At 41.4% G+C, this 14,992-nt stretch overlaps 1 protein-coding gene across 2 annotated transcripts in view; it reads left to right on the plus strand.

Annotated features, from left to right (window-relative positions):
- The window catches only part of PIP4K2A (phosphatidylinositol-5-phosphate 4-kinase, type II, alpha), a 158,228-nt gene that overhangs the window by 535 nt on the left and 142,701 nt on the right, over positions 1–14,992 (plus strand). The window contains exon 1 of one of the 2 annotated variants that reach the window (XM_014539363.1): positions 12,984–13,066. The exons of the other annotated variant lie outside the window; for it this stretch is intronic. The gene's annotated coding sequence lies outside the window, so the exon portion shown is untranslated. Of the gene's footprint in view, positions 1–12,983; positions 13,067–14,992 lie in introns of those variants that run through there. 2 annotated transcript variants of the gene reach the window in all.

Consider the following 14,992-nt stretch of genomic DNA (forward strand, 5'->3'; position numbering starts at 1 on the left):
GTACCTGTCCGAGGCAGGAGCGTCCGGAGCCTCCCCGCGGGGCAATGGGGTGAGAACACTGGAGGTCGGGGGATCTGGACAGCAGCTTTAGTGCTTAGGTCCTTTGCCCCCCTCCCCTTTGGAAACTATATTATTGGAGATAAGCACCCTTTTTTGACAAAGGAAAAGCCAATGTAAATATGGCCCTGGGGGTTAGCGTCTCTCCCGCATCGCCCTGCCGCGGTGCCGCGGTGCGGGCTGAGGTGTGCTCCGCGGGGAGGCATCCTCCCCACCCTCCCCCACCTTGGGAACCAGGCCGGAGTCACCCACTGCGCAAGGGCGGCCTGGGGATGACCGCCGGAGGGGGTCTCGGCGGGCGCCAGGGAAGGCTGGCTTGAGTGGAACGCGCCCGTTTTGGGGTTTCTTTGAAAGGCTGTAGGAGAGCGCCTGGAAAGGTTAGCTTAACGGACAGCCGGAGGTGGTGGAAGATGCGCCGCTGCGGGCTCTGCGGACTGCGGGTTGAGGGTTTGAAATAGCCTCCTGCTGATCTCAATAGCGAGAAACTCCTGCCGTTTTAATCTCCTTAGGATCAGGAAACATGATAGGAGCTGTTGGCTGAGCCATGAAAGTTTAAATGAGCCTGTGAATTTTGACCATGACCTTACCCTTTGCGGTCAGTTAGCATCTGGGGGAAAGTGTAAGCTTGCTTTCCTTACGTTTGATTTCGATGTATGTCTGTGTGCCCTTTTCAGCATAATAGAAATGACAAAAAACGGTGCTGATTTTTTAAAAGAAAATTCTGAATTTAATGAAGTTGTTTAAAATGGCTCAAAGCATTGCATTATTATTTTCCAAGTTGGGGAAAAGTTGAAAGAGTGTCAGATTGACTGTGTTTGCATGGAGCGACTGTTTTTAAGAAGGCTAAGAAATGATTACTTCTATCAGCCTAATGCCTGGTCCATTGAAGTTCATTTTAACTTCCGGAGAACTTTTTTTTTAAAAAGCAATTAGAAATGTAAGCTTTCACAACAGCATGCATTACTGCACCAAGACTCTAAGTTTTATTACAGTAAATAAAATGAAATTTTTCCTATGTCTGCAACTTAGAGTTAGGTTTAATTCTGTTAGTAATTTTAAAATTATTTATGTTAGTTTCTTTTTAAAAAAAATAATGTTAGTTCCATATTTATGGGTGGCTTTTATCTCCTTCACAGTTCTGATACTTTGTTTAGGAGAGTGCCTATGTCTGAGGGTTTAATCTAGTAAATTAGTGTCAACAATATGCTGTTAAAACAGAGTGTGACCTCTGGGAATTAGTCTGAATTCCAGTTTACTTTAGAAAATCTTAAATTGTGCATGTTTTACTGTAACCACTTATGTTGCTACTTTATATTTATGAACTGCTACATTTGTTTTAGTTTTTTGCTAATTGGAAATACTTTGAAACTACTTAAGGTTTATAAAAGTACGATTTGCAGATAGTGCATTTTGTGTTATTTAATTATTTTTTGCTTTCAAGAAAAGTTAGCAATTCTGTTTAGTCATCCAGAGAGTCAAGTTTCCATAGCATGTAATGCAACCATGTTATTCATTCAGCAAATGCGTATTAGGAACAAAAAAACACCAACCACTGTGCAAAGATTGCTAAAAATGCCACTCATATTTTTGTCCAAGTATTTTTGAGGGCATTGAGCTGACATAAGAAAAGTTTATTTCACAGTCTTCTTTTTCGAAATATCTATTTTCTTTGTTGTTTTTGAACAAAAAGAAATGAAGTGTATATAAAAATGAAATCTAAGCATTTAGATGCCATGTGTTTCTGGTTGATTTTAGTTTAGGCAACAAAGTTTAACATTAGGTAAATACTTTTATATGATCTTGTGTGCGCCAAAGTCCATATTATAATATGAGAATAAATAGATCAGCGTTATTAAGGAGCAAGCACAGTGTTGTATATGAATGGGATATTTGAGAAAGAAAGCACAGCTGAGAAGGAACAGATCATTTGAATCCAGAGTCTTTTCCTACATTTCTAATGTGATCAGAGTAACAGGAAAGGATTGCCAGCAATAGAGCAATATTATGCTTTTAAAATTCATTTGGACTTGTCTTAAGGACAGTTAGAAATAACCATACTTTTGGAACAGTAAAGGGGAACCGAGTATGTATTTTATCATGCATGCATCTTCTCAGGAGTTGAGAACTTCTGCATACAATGGTAATATGCTAATTGGATCTGTGTACTACTTCTCTAATTCTGTTGACCTTGGGCATGTTGACTAGTTTTTGCATCAATGTTTGCATCTGTGAAGTAAGGTGATTGGACTGGATGATTTCCAAGTTTTTTTCTTACCTTCAAGATTCAACTATTTTTAGAGTCTACTAGGTTTAAAGCATTATATATTAGGATGCACAGACTAGGGGTAATAATAGTATTTAATACAAGAGTCATTGCTATTATAACCTTGCAACAGCATTCAGGGAATTTTCAAGGCCATGACTAGAGGGAAGGAAATCGGTAGTGACTGGGAGAGATGTGTGAATTAAGAGCTTATTGGATTGACTGTAGTTGGACTACATTGCAGTCTATTAAGTCAAAGTCTACTTGATTGAAATGTAAAAATTTGCAACCAAGGCAGGAATTTTCAAATCCATTGTGGCTATAATTCTCAATCAGAATAATACTGACTTTGTGTGGTTAATTTGATATGTTACTGCTTTCCAATTTAAAATACCCATCAGTGAATGGATCACTGCCAATTTTTAAGCATTTTAAGCAGAGAGTATAATTGAATACATAGAGGAAAAGACAATTTAAGAAGGCAATTTTGTCTTATTATATTTGGAATTAAACTAAAAATGATCAGACAGTTAGCTTCTTAAAATTATATTTTAATAGTGTGTGGAGCATGAAGAATGATCTGAGCTAAGACTTGTTTTAAACATATTCGAAAAGATATTTATGCAGAGTGAAATGTGAGCCTTTTAGATTATATTTAAAAACCTATTTAAATATCTAGAGGAAGACATTATCCGTATAGAAAAATTTTGAAGGATATAAAATTTGTTTAAAACAAATGTAGTATTTAGAAGTAGCCATTATTAATATTAGAGTCTCTTGGCTGCAAGCCATAGAAACACAAATGAATTTAGGCAAAAATTTAAAATATTCAGGAGTTTTGGAGGTCTATATGAGGAGGTGAGGGTTAGTAACCAAACCAGGAGAAGGACAGGAATGGTGCTGGGCTTCCAGAACCATGGGAACCAGTGCTTGAGTGCTGCTGGGGCTTTTCTGTCTTTTTTTTTTTTTTTTTTTTTTTAACCATGGGAACCAGTGCTTGAGTGCTGCTGGGGCTTTTCTGTCTTTTTTTTTTTTTTTTTTTTAAGAAATGGGAAGAGAGAGAGAGAACATCAAGTTTTATTGTTCCACTTGTTTATGCACTCATTAGTTGACTCTTGTATGTGCCTGCATGCCTGACTGGGGATCGAACCCATAACCTTGGCTTATCGCCCTGATGCTCTAACCAACTGGGCTACCCAGCTCAGTTTTTGGCTTAATTCTTTCTCATAGCTGACAGGGCAGGGAACTAATGGTTCCTGACTTACATTTTGTACTTTCTGCCCCCAAAAGGGACTTTCTGTCTGTGGTTCCGTTATAAAAATCCCATGGAAGGATTTCGACTGGGTTGACTTCGGTCACTCTCGGCCACCCCCAGGAACTGAGCAGTGGTAAAAAGGGGGCAGCTTCTGCCTGGCGGAGTTGGGGGAAGAACAGTTCCCCAAAGAAGGGAGAGGGCCTGCACAGGCAGTGTCAGGCAGGCGTCTGTCCCCATGTCAGAGCGGGGTTGTTTATCTTGGTGCTGTGTGCCACATTCTCTGTGTTTTGGTGAATATGTGGTTTTCTGGGTAGAATATTCACAGCTTTCGTTATATTCTCAATGAGTCTGGGACTCGAAATAGGTACATAACTGCCTTGGAGAAATAGTCCTTTAGGTTTGTGGGCTTATATTTGAGCACTGGAAAAGGCAAAAGAAAACCAGATTTTAAAATGAAATATATGACTGTGAAATACTAACGGAATAGAACACAATAAGGCAATTAAAATAATAATTAGCTGGACATTAGATGAAACTCATTGAATAAATGGGACCCAACTAATCATTCACTCAAGAACAATCTCACACTATTTTCCTTCCCCTTTTAGCGGAGAGAAGAATGCCCAGCAGACATACACCAAGTTTATGGTCAGGGAAATCGTTTCAGAACCCCTAAAATATGGGGTAATGGCCTGAGAACAGAATACATTTCTTCTCAAATACCTCAGAGTGAACCTGAGTATTTAGAATGATGCACATGGCAGGGCAATGATTTCTCTTTCTACCGCGGGATTGTCTGCTCTGCCTTTCGAAAAATTTTTCGGCAAGAATTGTGATAAATAAACAAAATCTACCTTAAGTTGATTAAAAAATGCAGTCAACCAGAGTAATTAATTCTGCCAACATACCCTTTGAAATGTAAATTTTGGAACTGAAGGGAATTGGTGTAGTTTGACAAAATGGTTTGTGGTCAGACAGATTAGGTTCAAATCCTGCCCTCTGGGCGCTTTGAGCAGATAGATGATTTCTCCGTTTGAGCCCCAGTGTACTCATTCTGAAAATGGAGATGATGGTGGTTGCCTCACAGGATTATTTTGAGGGTCAAGTAAGATTATATATTTAAACCCGGGCACTGGCCCAGCCGCCGTAGCTCAGTGGTTGAGCGTTGACCTGTCAAGTAGGAGATCACGGTTTGATTCTCTGTCATAACACATGTCCCAGTTGTGGGCTCGATCCCCAGTGTGGGGCGTGCAGGAGGCAGCCGACCAATGATTCACTCTCATCATTGATGTTTCTGTCTCTCTCTCCTTCTCCCTTTCTCTCTGAAATCAATACAATAGAATAAAATAAAATAAAACCTGGCCTGTAATGAGCACATTTTGGGGATTTAGTAATTGATACCTAGAAATTATCAATTTCAGATGCGTTTAGGCTGGTAGCATATTAATAGGCACTAGACATGTGTTTCTCAAAATATAATGTGTGTATTCATCCCTTGGGGACACTTAAGAAATGCAGATTCTGACTCACGTCTGGAGTAAGTCCTGTTCTTAGGTGATTTTTATCATGTTCTTAGGTGATACTGATGCTGCTGGTCCACGAGCCATACTTGAAGTAGCGAGACAAAAGAAATCATGTTAAAATGAGGAGAAATATTCAAGCTTCGTCCCCTGATTGCATGTGATGAATCCTTGGAACAAAGGTGTCCCATATTAGAGTTAGAAAAGTTAGGAGAAGGAATTGTGTGTTGAAAAAGGCTAAAAAAAATTGTTTTTGACTTGAGAAATGTTGAATTGCAGGTGATGTCGAGTGGATATTGTAGTGACAGTGCCCACCCGTGGGGTGTTGGAAGGTGGCATTGGAACTCAGGAGCAAGGGTGGGGTGGGGATGGAGGGCTGAGAATTGTCCAAGGGGGTGAATGGGTCTCTGAGGGAGAAGCTGGAGCCCGGGAACACTGGCTTTGAGGGAAGGAACGAGGAGGAAGAAACAGAACCCAAGAGAGAACTCAGCAAGAAGGCTGGCAGAATCGGATGCTCCAGAGATCACGGCGTTCGTTCATGGATGTGCTTTTTGAGATAGTGGTTTAGCATGTGTGTGTGTGTGTGTGTGTGTGTGTGTGTGTGTGTGGTAGGTGAAAGATGCTGTTTTATTTGGGAATACCTAGATATTTTCCTTGACTCCACTTCTTCCTTTCCATTGTCACCTCTGCCAATCCTATCCAGATTTATTTCCCTCTTTCTGTAAAAATGCCTCCTAGCGTATTTCCCTGTTTCTCACCCACATTTCCTTTTTCACCGTGGACCCCTGCGACAGCCTGGCGAAGGCTATGGACCCCTTCTTAAATAATGCTTTTGAATGAATAAATGAACATAGTACATAGGACATGTACTATCAAGTTCACAGATCTCCTGAGCTCTATCCAGGGACCAGTGAAGAATCAGGAGGGGTGTTATGGGGTGGGAAATGGGGGAGAGCACGCAGGGAAGGATACTACATAGTAGGAACGTAACACAGGCTGAATTAATTGCCTGCTGAGACCACAGTGCTAGTAAGTAGGTGGTGTGATTCAAACTTAAACCCTTAACCATTGAGCGGTGCTGCCTGGGCATGCCTGTGAACTATTCATTTCTTTGAGATCTTTTTTTTCCTTAGTCTTAAAAACTTTGACCGACAGGGTACAGTGTTCCTCCCCGTCTCCACAAGAGATACATTTCGAGACCTCCAGTGGATGCCTGAAGCCATGGATAGTACCAAGCCCCAAAAGTACCATTTAATTTATAAATCAGTCAGACTAAGAGATTAACAACAGTAACTAATAATAAAACAGAACAGTGATAACAATATACTGTAATAAAAGTTACATGAATGCGGTCTTTCTCCCTCTGTCTCTGTCCCTCTCTCTCCGTGTCTCTGTCTCTTTCTCTCCTGACCTGATAACTGAGGTGGGTATAAAGTGACTAACTGGGGTAGTGGATATGCTGGTCAAAGGGATGATTCACATCCTGGGCGGGATCGAGCAGGAAGGTCTTTATTTCTGGGCCGCTGTTGGCCACAGGTAGTGAAACTGGGGAAAGCAGAACCATGGCTCAGGAGTGGCTCCTCTATTAGCTATTAATATGGAGGAAAACTATTTGAAAACACCTTTTCCTTTACAGAAAGTCATTGCTTATGTTCAGAGCATGTAGGAAGTGTGTGTGTGTGTGTGTGTGTGTGTGTGTGTGTGTGTAATATATTCATGAAAAGTGTTGTAGGGAGTTTTAAAACAGTAACCTACCTAAAGATAAGGCTTTACATTCAAAGTAAGTCTTTGTAGCCACACTGGCCAGGGCCACTTTAAAAAAATTTTTTTTTTTAATAAAAGGAGATAATAATAGTACCTATTATAGAGGGTTGATATTGTGGATTAAATAAGTTAATACTTGTGAAATATCTAAAGAGTTGCTGGCATATGCTAAGTTCTTAGTAAAGGTTAGCTGTCATTATTATTTAAAAATAGTTAAATGATAAAACATGTTAAATTAATTGTTATCTTGAGCTGGTTCATATATGTGAAGTCACCATTGCACTTGACATTCTTGTGCATCTTTAAGTCATATATTAATCATTTTAGAATTACCTTTGTGCCCTTGCTTCAGTTTCTGCATCTGTTTTGTTAAAATGTTCTTTCTTATATTTTTAATGATTCTACTAGTGATCAGGTTGTGTGAGGTGTTTAGATTCATTTAATTTAGTTCAGATTCCTTAGTTGCAAGTTATGTCAGCTATTGATTTGATAGTTTACTTTTTTTAAACATAAAAGACGCTGTGCAAGATGCTTGGGCTGGAAAATGAATCGATTATAGACCCTGCCCTCAAGTTGCTTATAAGTGCAGAGGAAATAGGTATATGTACAGGGCGGCACAAAAGCATGTTAACTGTTGTTCATATGAAAAATAATATAATAATAACAAATAATACAAGAATAAATCCTGTGTTTTGTGTACTCACACCCACCCTGTATAAACAACAGGAGTGATGGGGGTACTGGAGAGTCAGAGATAAGCCTCACAAAGGAGACATTTGCGTAGGGGAGGAATGGAGATGAGGGTGCTGGGACCGCTGGTGGAAAGGCCCTGAGGCCGGTGCTGGCTGGTGTGTTTAGGGAACTGCAGGGAAGCCTGTGTGGCTGGAGCAGAGTGAGAAATGGGGAGAGGGGTGGGAGATGGAGGCCGGGACTGGGTTATGGTTACTTCTCCCAGGACTCTTGGAGAAGGGCTCAGGAAGTTGGCGTATAATCTTCCAGTTGAAGAAGGCAAAGAAAGGCATATGTGGCCAAGGGGTCCACACTGGCGAAAGTAAGCAGGCTGAGTGCAAAATGTAGGTGGTCTGGTATGGCTATTCACTCAGCGTTACTTATAGAACGGTGGCATCCGCCATTGCCTGGAGCCCATTAGAAAGGCAGGGTGGTGGACCCTGCACACAGACTGGAGCAGGATGTTCATTTTAACAAGACAGGTAATTTGTAAACATTCTAGTTTTGAGAAGCACTGGCTAGGGTAAATCTTTGGTTTCAAACCCTGGGGTTTCTTGGAGGTGCCTAAGAGGCTGTGCGCAGGGGGCTGAGCTGATGGGGGAATTGAGCCTCTACCTCAGCTTCATCCAAAGCAGCTCCTTTTGCCCTCCCCTCCTCCTCCTCCTCCTCCTCCTCCTCCTCTTCCCCCTTTTCTTCCTTTTCCTCTTTCCCTTCCCCTTCCCCTCCTCCTGGATCCCCTCTTCCTCTTCCTCCTCCTCCTCCTCCTCTTCTTCCTACCCCTTCTTCCCGCTTCCTTTTCTCACTGAATACATACTGTTTTATATCCAGGGGGAATATGTACAGGGGCAAAAAGTTTCTGCAACCAAGAAGAAAACCACAGAGATAAATTCTGGGAAATGTTAGAAGATGGTTGAGAAGGTATTTTGAGGCCAGATTTCAAAGGGCCCCATAACTGATGTTTGCCAGAGAAAAACATAAAAATAGTTTTGACAAGGGCCCCTTAAGATGTACCATAACTCTCAAGTGGTACTCAGCCCTGAAATTTTTACTATTCCCACTGGCATGTTCTGTGCTCTTTGAAACTATTTCTTACTCCCCGCTCCCCCGCCCCCCAAACTTCGATCTAGCGTTTTGTGTCTTCGCCCTCCCACAGCTGGTAATCTTTAGAAAACATTGACCAGAGAAGCCACCCACTTCCGTTCTTCCTATCGCCCAGTCTGCTGACTTTTGCACTGCGGAGTCCCTCAGCCTACAGACAGGCTGGAGGGCTCCGCTGTGGTTTGGGAGCTTCTAGTCACACATGGCTATTTAAATCTCATTTAATTAAAATTAAACCGTAAGATTCATTCTCATATCAAGTGCTCAGCAGGGTAATGAGGGCGACGCTGCTGTATCAGACGTGTGGATAGACTCTCCATCTTTACAGCACCCTGTTGGACGGCACTTGCTGCTCGGAACCTCCCATCTCGGAAACAAAACCAACAGCCACAGCAGCAAAAAACGTGCCTTTGATGTCACATCTCTCACCGTAGCCTTGTCCATTCTGTTTGTGTGCTCCTTTTTGTAGCGAACATTGAGAAGTCTCGTCCAAAGCTGTCGCCTCTTGTGTCTGTGGTTGCTGCCCCCCTTCACCGGACAGTGTATCTGTATCATCCTCACCACTGCCAGGAAACTGCTCTTGTCAGTATCACCAGCTCCGTTGGTGTTCATGTTTTTAAATCCAGGAGTGGCGCTGTATTTATTGTCTTCTCTCCTTTTCCTTCTGCCTCACCAGCCACTCTGTCTTAGATGCCTATCAGGTTTCTCTCCTTTATACAATTCAGAATGTTGGAATGCCCCAGGATTCTGGCCAGGGTCTTCTTCTGTCATGTATACGTTTTATCTGCCTGGTCTTATTCTTATGTAGTCTCATAGCTTTATGCTGATGGTTGAGACATTTTTGTCTTCTTGCAACTCTGACTTCCCTGACAGGCCCCATAGTCACTTTCTCACCACATATCTTCACTTGAATACCTAATAGGCCTCTCAAATGTGTGTCCCAAACAGGACTCTCAACTTCCCCCCCTGCTCTACCCGCCTCCTGTCCTGCCCTACACCAGTTTCTTCCCCATCTCCAGTAAATAGCCAGAAACCTGGGAACCAACCTTCATGCCTCCCTTTTCGCCAGCACTGTTATTTTTGAGCTCCAAATGTTCATACTCCTCTCATTTAAATTCTCTTTCTCTAGAACTCGGCAGTAGCCTGCAGGTCTCCCTGTGTTCACCCTTGCCCTGTTTCAATCCAAATCCTCTACAGCGGTGGCAGAATGATCTTTCTGAAATGCAAATATCATGTCACTTCAGTGAACCTTCCAGAGGCTTCCCGTTCCACTGCCAATATGGCTTGCAAGGTCTTACTGCCCTGGCCTCTGTTTCCCTCTTTGCCCTCAGCCCTTACCACTCTCTTCGTGACTTCTTCTTTTTCTGTTCCTTAAACAAGCCACGCTTAGAGCAGCCACAGAGCTTCTGCCTTTATTTTCCTCTTTGTCTGGAGTGGCTGGCCCCTGCTTGTCATTTTAGTCTCTTGGCTAAAAGGGTTGCCTTTTATGGCCTTTCTGACCTCCTCATCTAAAATAGTCCCTTCACTGTCCTATTATTCTTTTATTTTCTCTGTGATACTCAATACTCGGAAACTGAGTTGTTTGCATGTTTGTTGATCTCCCCAGCGAGGGTGTTGCGTTCCACAGCAGCCGACACTGTCTTATTTGCTGCCTCATCCTTGCACTTAGGACGGTACATATATGTAGCAGGCACCCAGTCAGTGTTGAAAGAGTCAATGGAGCTGGGGTGCTCTGAACTATAGGCCATGAGTGCTCAACTGGTGGACCCTGAGCCCTCCCGTCATCACCATGTGAAACTCATTTTTGCTCAGAGTGAGCTGAGGATTTAAGAGCATTTTGCTGTGCAGCTTGTGCAATGCATTAGAGTGGGGGAAACGGTGCTGCAAGTTGGTGATAAGAGGTGTGGGGTAACTGGGAGCTGACATCAGAGAAAGAGCTATGTTTACAGCAGCATGCGAGACCTTTGCCTTGTGAGTATTAGCAGAGAAGGGTCAGAGAGGAAACAGCTTGTCGTAGAAAGTCACCAAGTAAATCATGTGAAGACTCTAGACGCTCTTCTAAAGAGTCAGAGACATTACATAGGAGAGTGTGCTGCAGTGTCGTTTCTGATTTGTTCCACATAGTTTGGACTTTTTAATGGCTTCCGTTATACCTCTACAAATTCTAGTATTCAGAAGTTAAATTTCAGATGTTTTAAACACTGTAAGAATAGTGATAATTCCAGTGTCTCAAATCTGTATGGGTCTCTTTCTGCCGTGTTATGTTTTCGCTGGTTCTTATGTGATGGGCATGCACGCTTAGCGTCATATAGTGAAATGGGTATAGATGTGTAACCTTTAACTGACATAAAGAAAATTTTGTAACTTCTTTGTACTCTATGTATCTTGATGTCAAAGAGTGGGTAGTTTCCACTGGATTGTTCAAAGAATGGGCTGTGGTTAAAAGCTCCAGCCAGGTGTGACACCGCACTGGCCCCCGTGGAGCTTGTGACACCCTTTAAAAAGGCTATTAGAGAAAGGCTCGGGGCTGCAGCAGGGTGGGGCTCCCTGTGTGGAGGACCTGTTGCAGTCGCTGGCCAGCTTTCAATAAATCCTCGCTTGCTGCTAAGACCTGATTGGAGTCGGTGGTCTCGTTCTCGCGAACAATGGTCCACAACCCTTAAATGGGGCCTCATTTCTGTACTTACTTGGTAATTTTTGGCTGAGAGCTGCTCCTTTCCCTTGGACAATTATTTGGGGAGGATTCTTTGAGTCTGAAGGTGAAAGTGTGTTTCTCTAGAGAGGACTGTTCGTTGTCAGGTGGCTAGGGCTGCTATATACCAAGGCCTTTTTAAACTAAACTTGCAGCTTGAAATTTTTTTGAACCTCCTGGGAATATAAATTTGAGCAGCAGTTTCCTGGGGGGGTGGAATGGTTTATATTTGGTCTGCCCTTACGCTGAAGGTGTGACCATCCTGGGTCCTACCCTTACGGGGAAAGGGTTTCCTGTTAGCAGGCCTGCGGCATTTCCAGGGAGCCAGCCGATCTTTCTTCAGGTGCCAATATGCTTCCCCTCTTGTATTTTTATGGTTATACGTGTACTTCTCTTGCAGATATTCCTATTGAAATTGCTTCTGTTTGCTTTATTTCTGTAGGCTTGGTTATTTAGGATTAGAATCATATCTGCAAGCTGAGACATCCGAACATGCAGAGCTTACTGTTATTTGTCATTGTAATAAACATACGTTGGTTTTGTTGGTCACCCTCAACTTTGAGAAAGGTGTTCTATATTAATCAACTCAAGAATGACCTCTGTAACATGCCATACCACATGACCTGCACAGAGGTGCCGGGAGGAGGGGTGGGTGGGGACTGAAATCAGTATTGCCACCTGCACACTGTGGAGACGGCTGTGTTAGCCAGAAACGTGGACCCTATTTGTCATTTGCCTGCACAGAGGGAGCTCATTTTAAGATGTGCATAGGGGTGCCCTCTGTACTAGCAGCCACCCTGCTTTGTGCTCTGCGTCCAGAATTTCTCACCTCAGATTCCTAAACGTTGGTATCCTTAAGGAAGCTTTCAGGTGGTGTTTAGGTTGGATAAAAGGAAAAAATCGTGGTTTATAAAGTCCCCTTACAAATTTGAATCTGCTCTAGAAATTGCATGATTATGTTGTCTTTTCTGCTACATGCATGCTTCTATAATGCAAATTAGTTTACACAAGATTGGTAAATAGGGACTGATGATATATGATGTGGAAATTGGTCCAGGCACAATTTTCCTTGAACATGTCACTGAACAGGTAACAGCAGCTGGATATACTAGTACAGTACACAACATGGCCACAGGCAGCAGACCAGGTTGGACAAAAGGTCTGTACCTTGCTCACTCATCTTGGTTCTTCCTCTTGACTCAGGGGGCCGGGTGCTTGGTCTTGGAAGTACTAATTTCATGGTCTCTCCAATCTTTGTGTGTTTCGTCCTAGTCGGTATAACTTGGGAGCTCAGTCATTTCTTACAATAATTCCTTTCCATTGAGTGATCTTCACAATGTGTGTTTAAAGATAAAGTTCATTTTGCATTTATTAGGAATTACATAATTTTAAAGACTGAAATATGTATTTTTAATATTTTTTAAGTGTTGTTCCATAGGTTTTGAGTAGTCTGCTTGAAATCTGTTTTTAGTATGTATTCAGAACTTAGTTTACATATAATATTATAAATAGAAACATTTGTATTCACAGTTTATTTTGCATAACTATATGGAATTCCCCAACTCACCCCAAAACACAAAGTCATTGTCATTGCTTTGTTTCCAGGGGTAACCAGGTATAAATGTGATAGAAGCCTTGCTGACTGAGACATCCACACTCCTAAAAAATTTGAAGACATTGATCTACTGGTAAACAAGCAGAAACTTAATTTCTTTATGGGCCTCTTGAATTTCTTTAGTAACCCTCCTGCTACCTGACCATGCTGCCCCCGCCCCACCTCACACTCTCAGGTGTCTGGTTTGCTCATTTATCTTTCACAAGTTGGTCCAGACTTCTTAAGTTTCCATGCTCCCAAATTACCTGTCTCACTGCGCTACTAATCGGCTTTATCTTTTCGAAAATTTGCTCTAGCTTCCTTCTATGCCCAGAAACCTGAGAAAAAATCTTCTTTTCAATTGACCTCTCTCTCATAGAACCCAACTTGGAATATGTTTCCCCATAGAAACTAGCCAACTTACAAATGAACATGTGGAACACAACCTATTCATAAATTAGATTCTGCTTGCACATAGGTGAAAAGTTCAAATGCTTTGGCATGGAAAGAATTGTCCAGAAACAATTATGATAAGCCCATAAAGCACTTTTTTTTTTTTTTTTGCATATGCGCCAAAGTAGGAGGGCAGGAGCAAAGTTAAGAGATATTTTAATAATAATAGTAATAATAATAATAGTAATAAAGATGAGAAAAAGCTAGTGTATCCTTTGTCTTACTTTTCTTTTTTATCTTGCAGTTTTGACATCAGATTTTTATAAATTTAAAACATGACAATGAAGATTTGACCCAGTAGTTAGCTCATAGTGAATATTTTTATTCTGTGTTATATGAAACTTCTTTCTTATGTTTATTTAGATGAACTAGAAACATTCATGGTTTCAGTGAAATTTAAATTCTAAGTACAGAGGAGAGATGTGTATATGTATATGTTTATGTGTGTGTGTGTGTGTGTGCATAGTAAATTTCCTGTATGAAAAACTTGAAAAATAGTGACAAATACATGAAAAATCACCATAATCATTCTATTCAGGGAACAATATGTATTAATATTTTGGTGTGTATCTTGCCAATATTTTTTTTTAAAAGTCTTTCTGAGATTATAATATCTATAATTTCCCCATCTCTGTATATTTCCTCATATCCTGTATTCTTCATAATGATAATTTTTAAATACTGTGCAGTAGTCTAGGGAAGTTTTAATAACCTCTGAGTCTATATGGTTCCAGGTTTTTGCTACTATAAATAATGCTGCTAGCAACATTTCCCTGTATAAAAAAATTTTTTTATTTGGGGAATTACTTGGCTCTTGGTACATGTTGCCGGGTTGATTGCTAATCAAGAATGAGCAGTTGGTTATACAGTCTTACCACTTCTCATTTGACTTGACCTATGGATAATTCAGATGAAACTGTTCAGAAAATGTAATGTGACATCCACCGGAGTCACAGGCTGAGTGCCCGCACCCTCTGTAGTTCTGTCGTGGACTTGGAGCTTGATTCTGCCTGCTGTCCACTCTGCTCTGCATTATCTGCTGTAAACATGCCAGTCACCTGTGCTGACTTTACAGACATTCTGCAGCCTGGCAGGGCCAGGTAGAAAGGTTGTAGCCAGGTAGGAGAGGAGGTAACTGTGACGACCTGGCTCCTTTCTATTTGGATAACTGGTATTCAAAAAGGCGAAAGCCATGTAATTTTTACTTTTAGCAGAAGTGAGTGAGTATATTGCGTATTTTCATAACATAATAAAAATCCCCCCTGTTTTAATATTTAACTTGCATATGTATTAAAAATTAACATTTTTCTTTTGCTGAAGAAAAACTCCTGAGAACATTGAAGACACGTGAAAGGACAGAGGCAGACCTTACGAAGCAGAGCCATCCAGACGCCGTTGTTTCACCCACGTGGATGTCTTTTGTTGTGACAGGGGGAACTACAGTTGCCAATTTTCAGGAGACCTAAATTACTATTTCAGATGGATGCAGGTTTTAAATTGGCCCCTGGATAGTACATTTCTTTTAAAATTGAACCTTAATTGATTTTTATTTTTTAAAGCTTGAATT

The sequence above is a fragment of the Myotis brandtii genome, unplaced genomic scaffold, assembly GCF_000412655.1.
Source record: "Myotis brandtii unplaced genomic scaffold, ASM41265v1 scaffold215, whole genome shotgun sequence".
In the NCBI taxonomy this organism is placed as follows: Eukaryota; Metazoa; Chordata; class Mammalia; order Chiroptera; family Vespertilionidae; genus Myotis; species Myotis brandtii.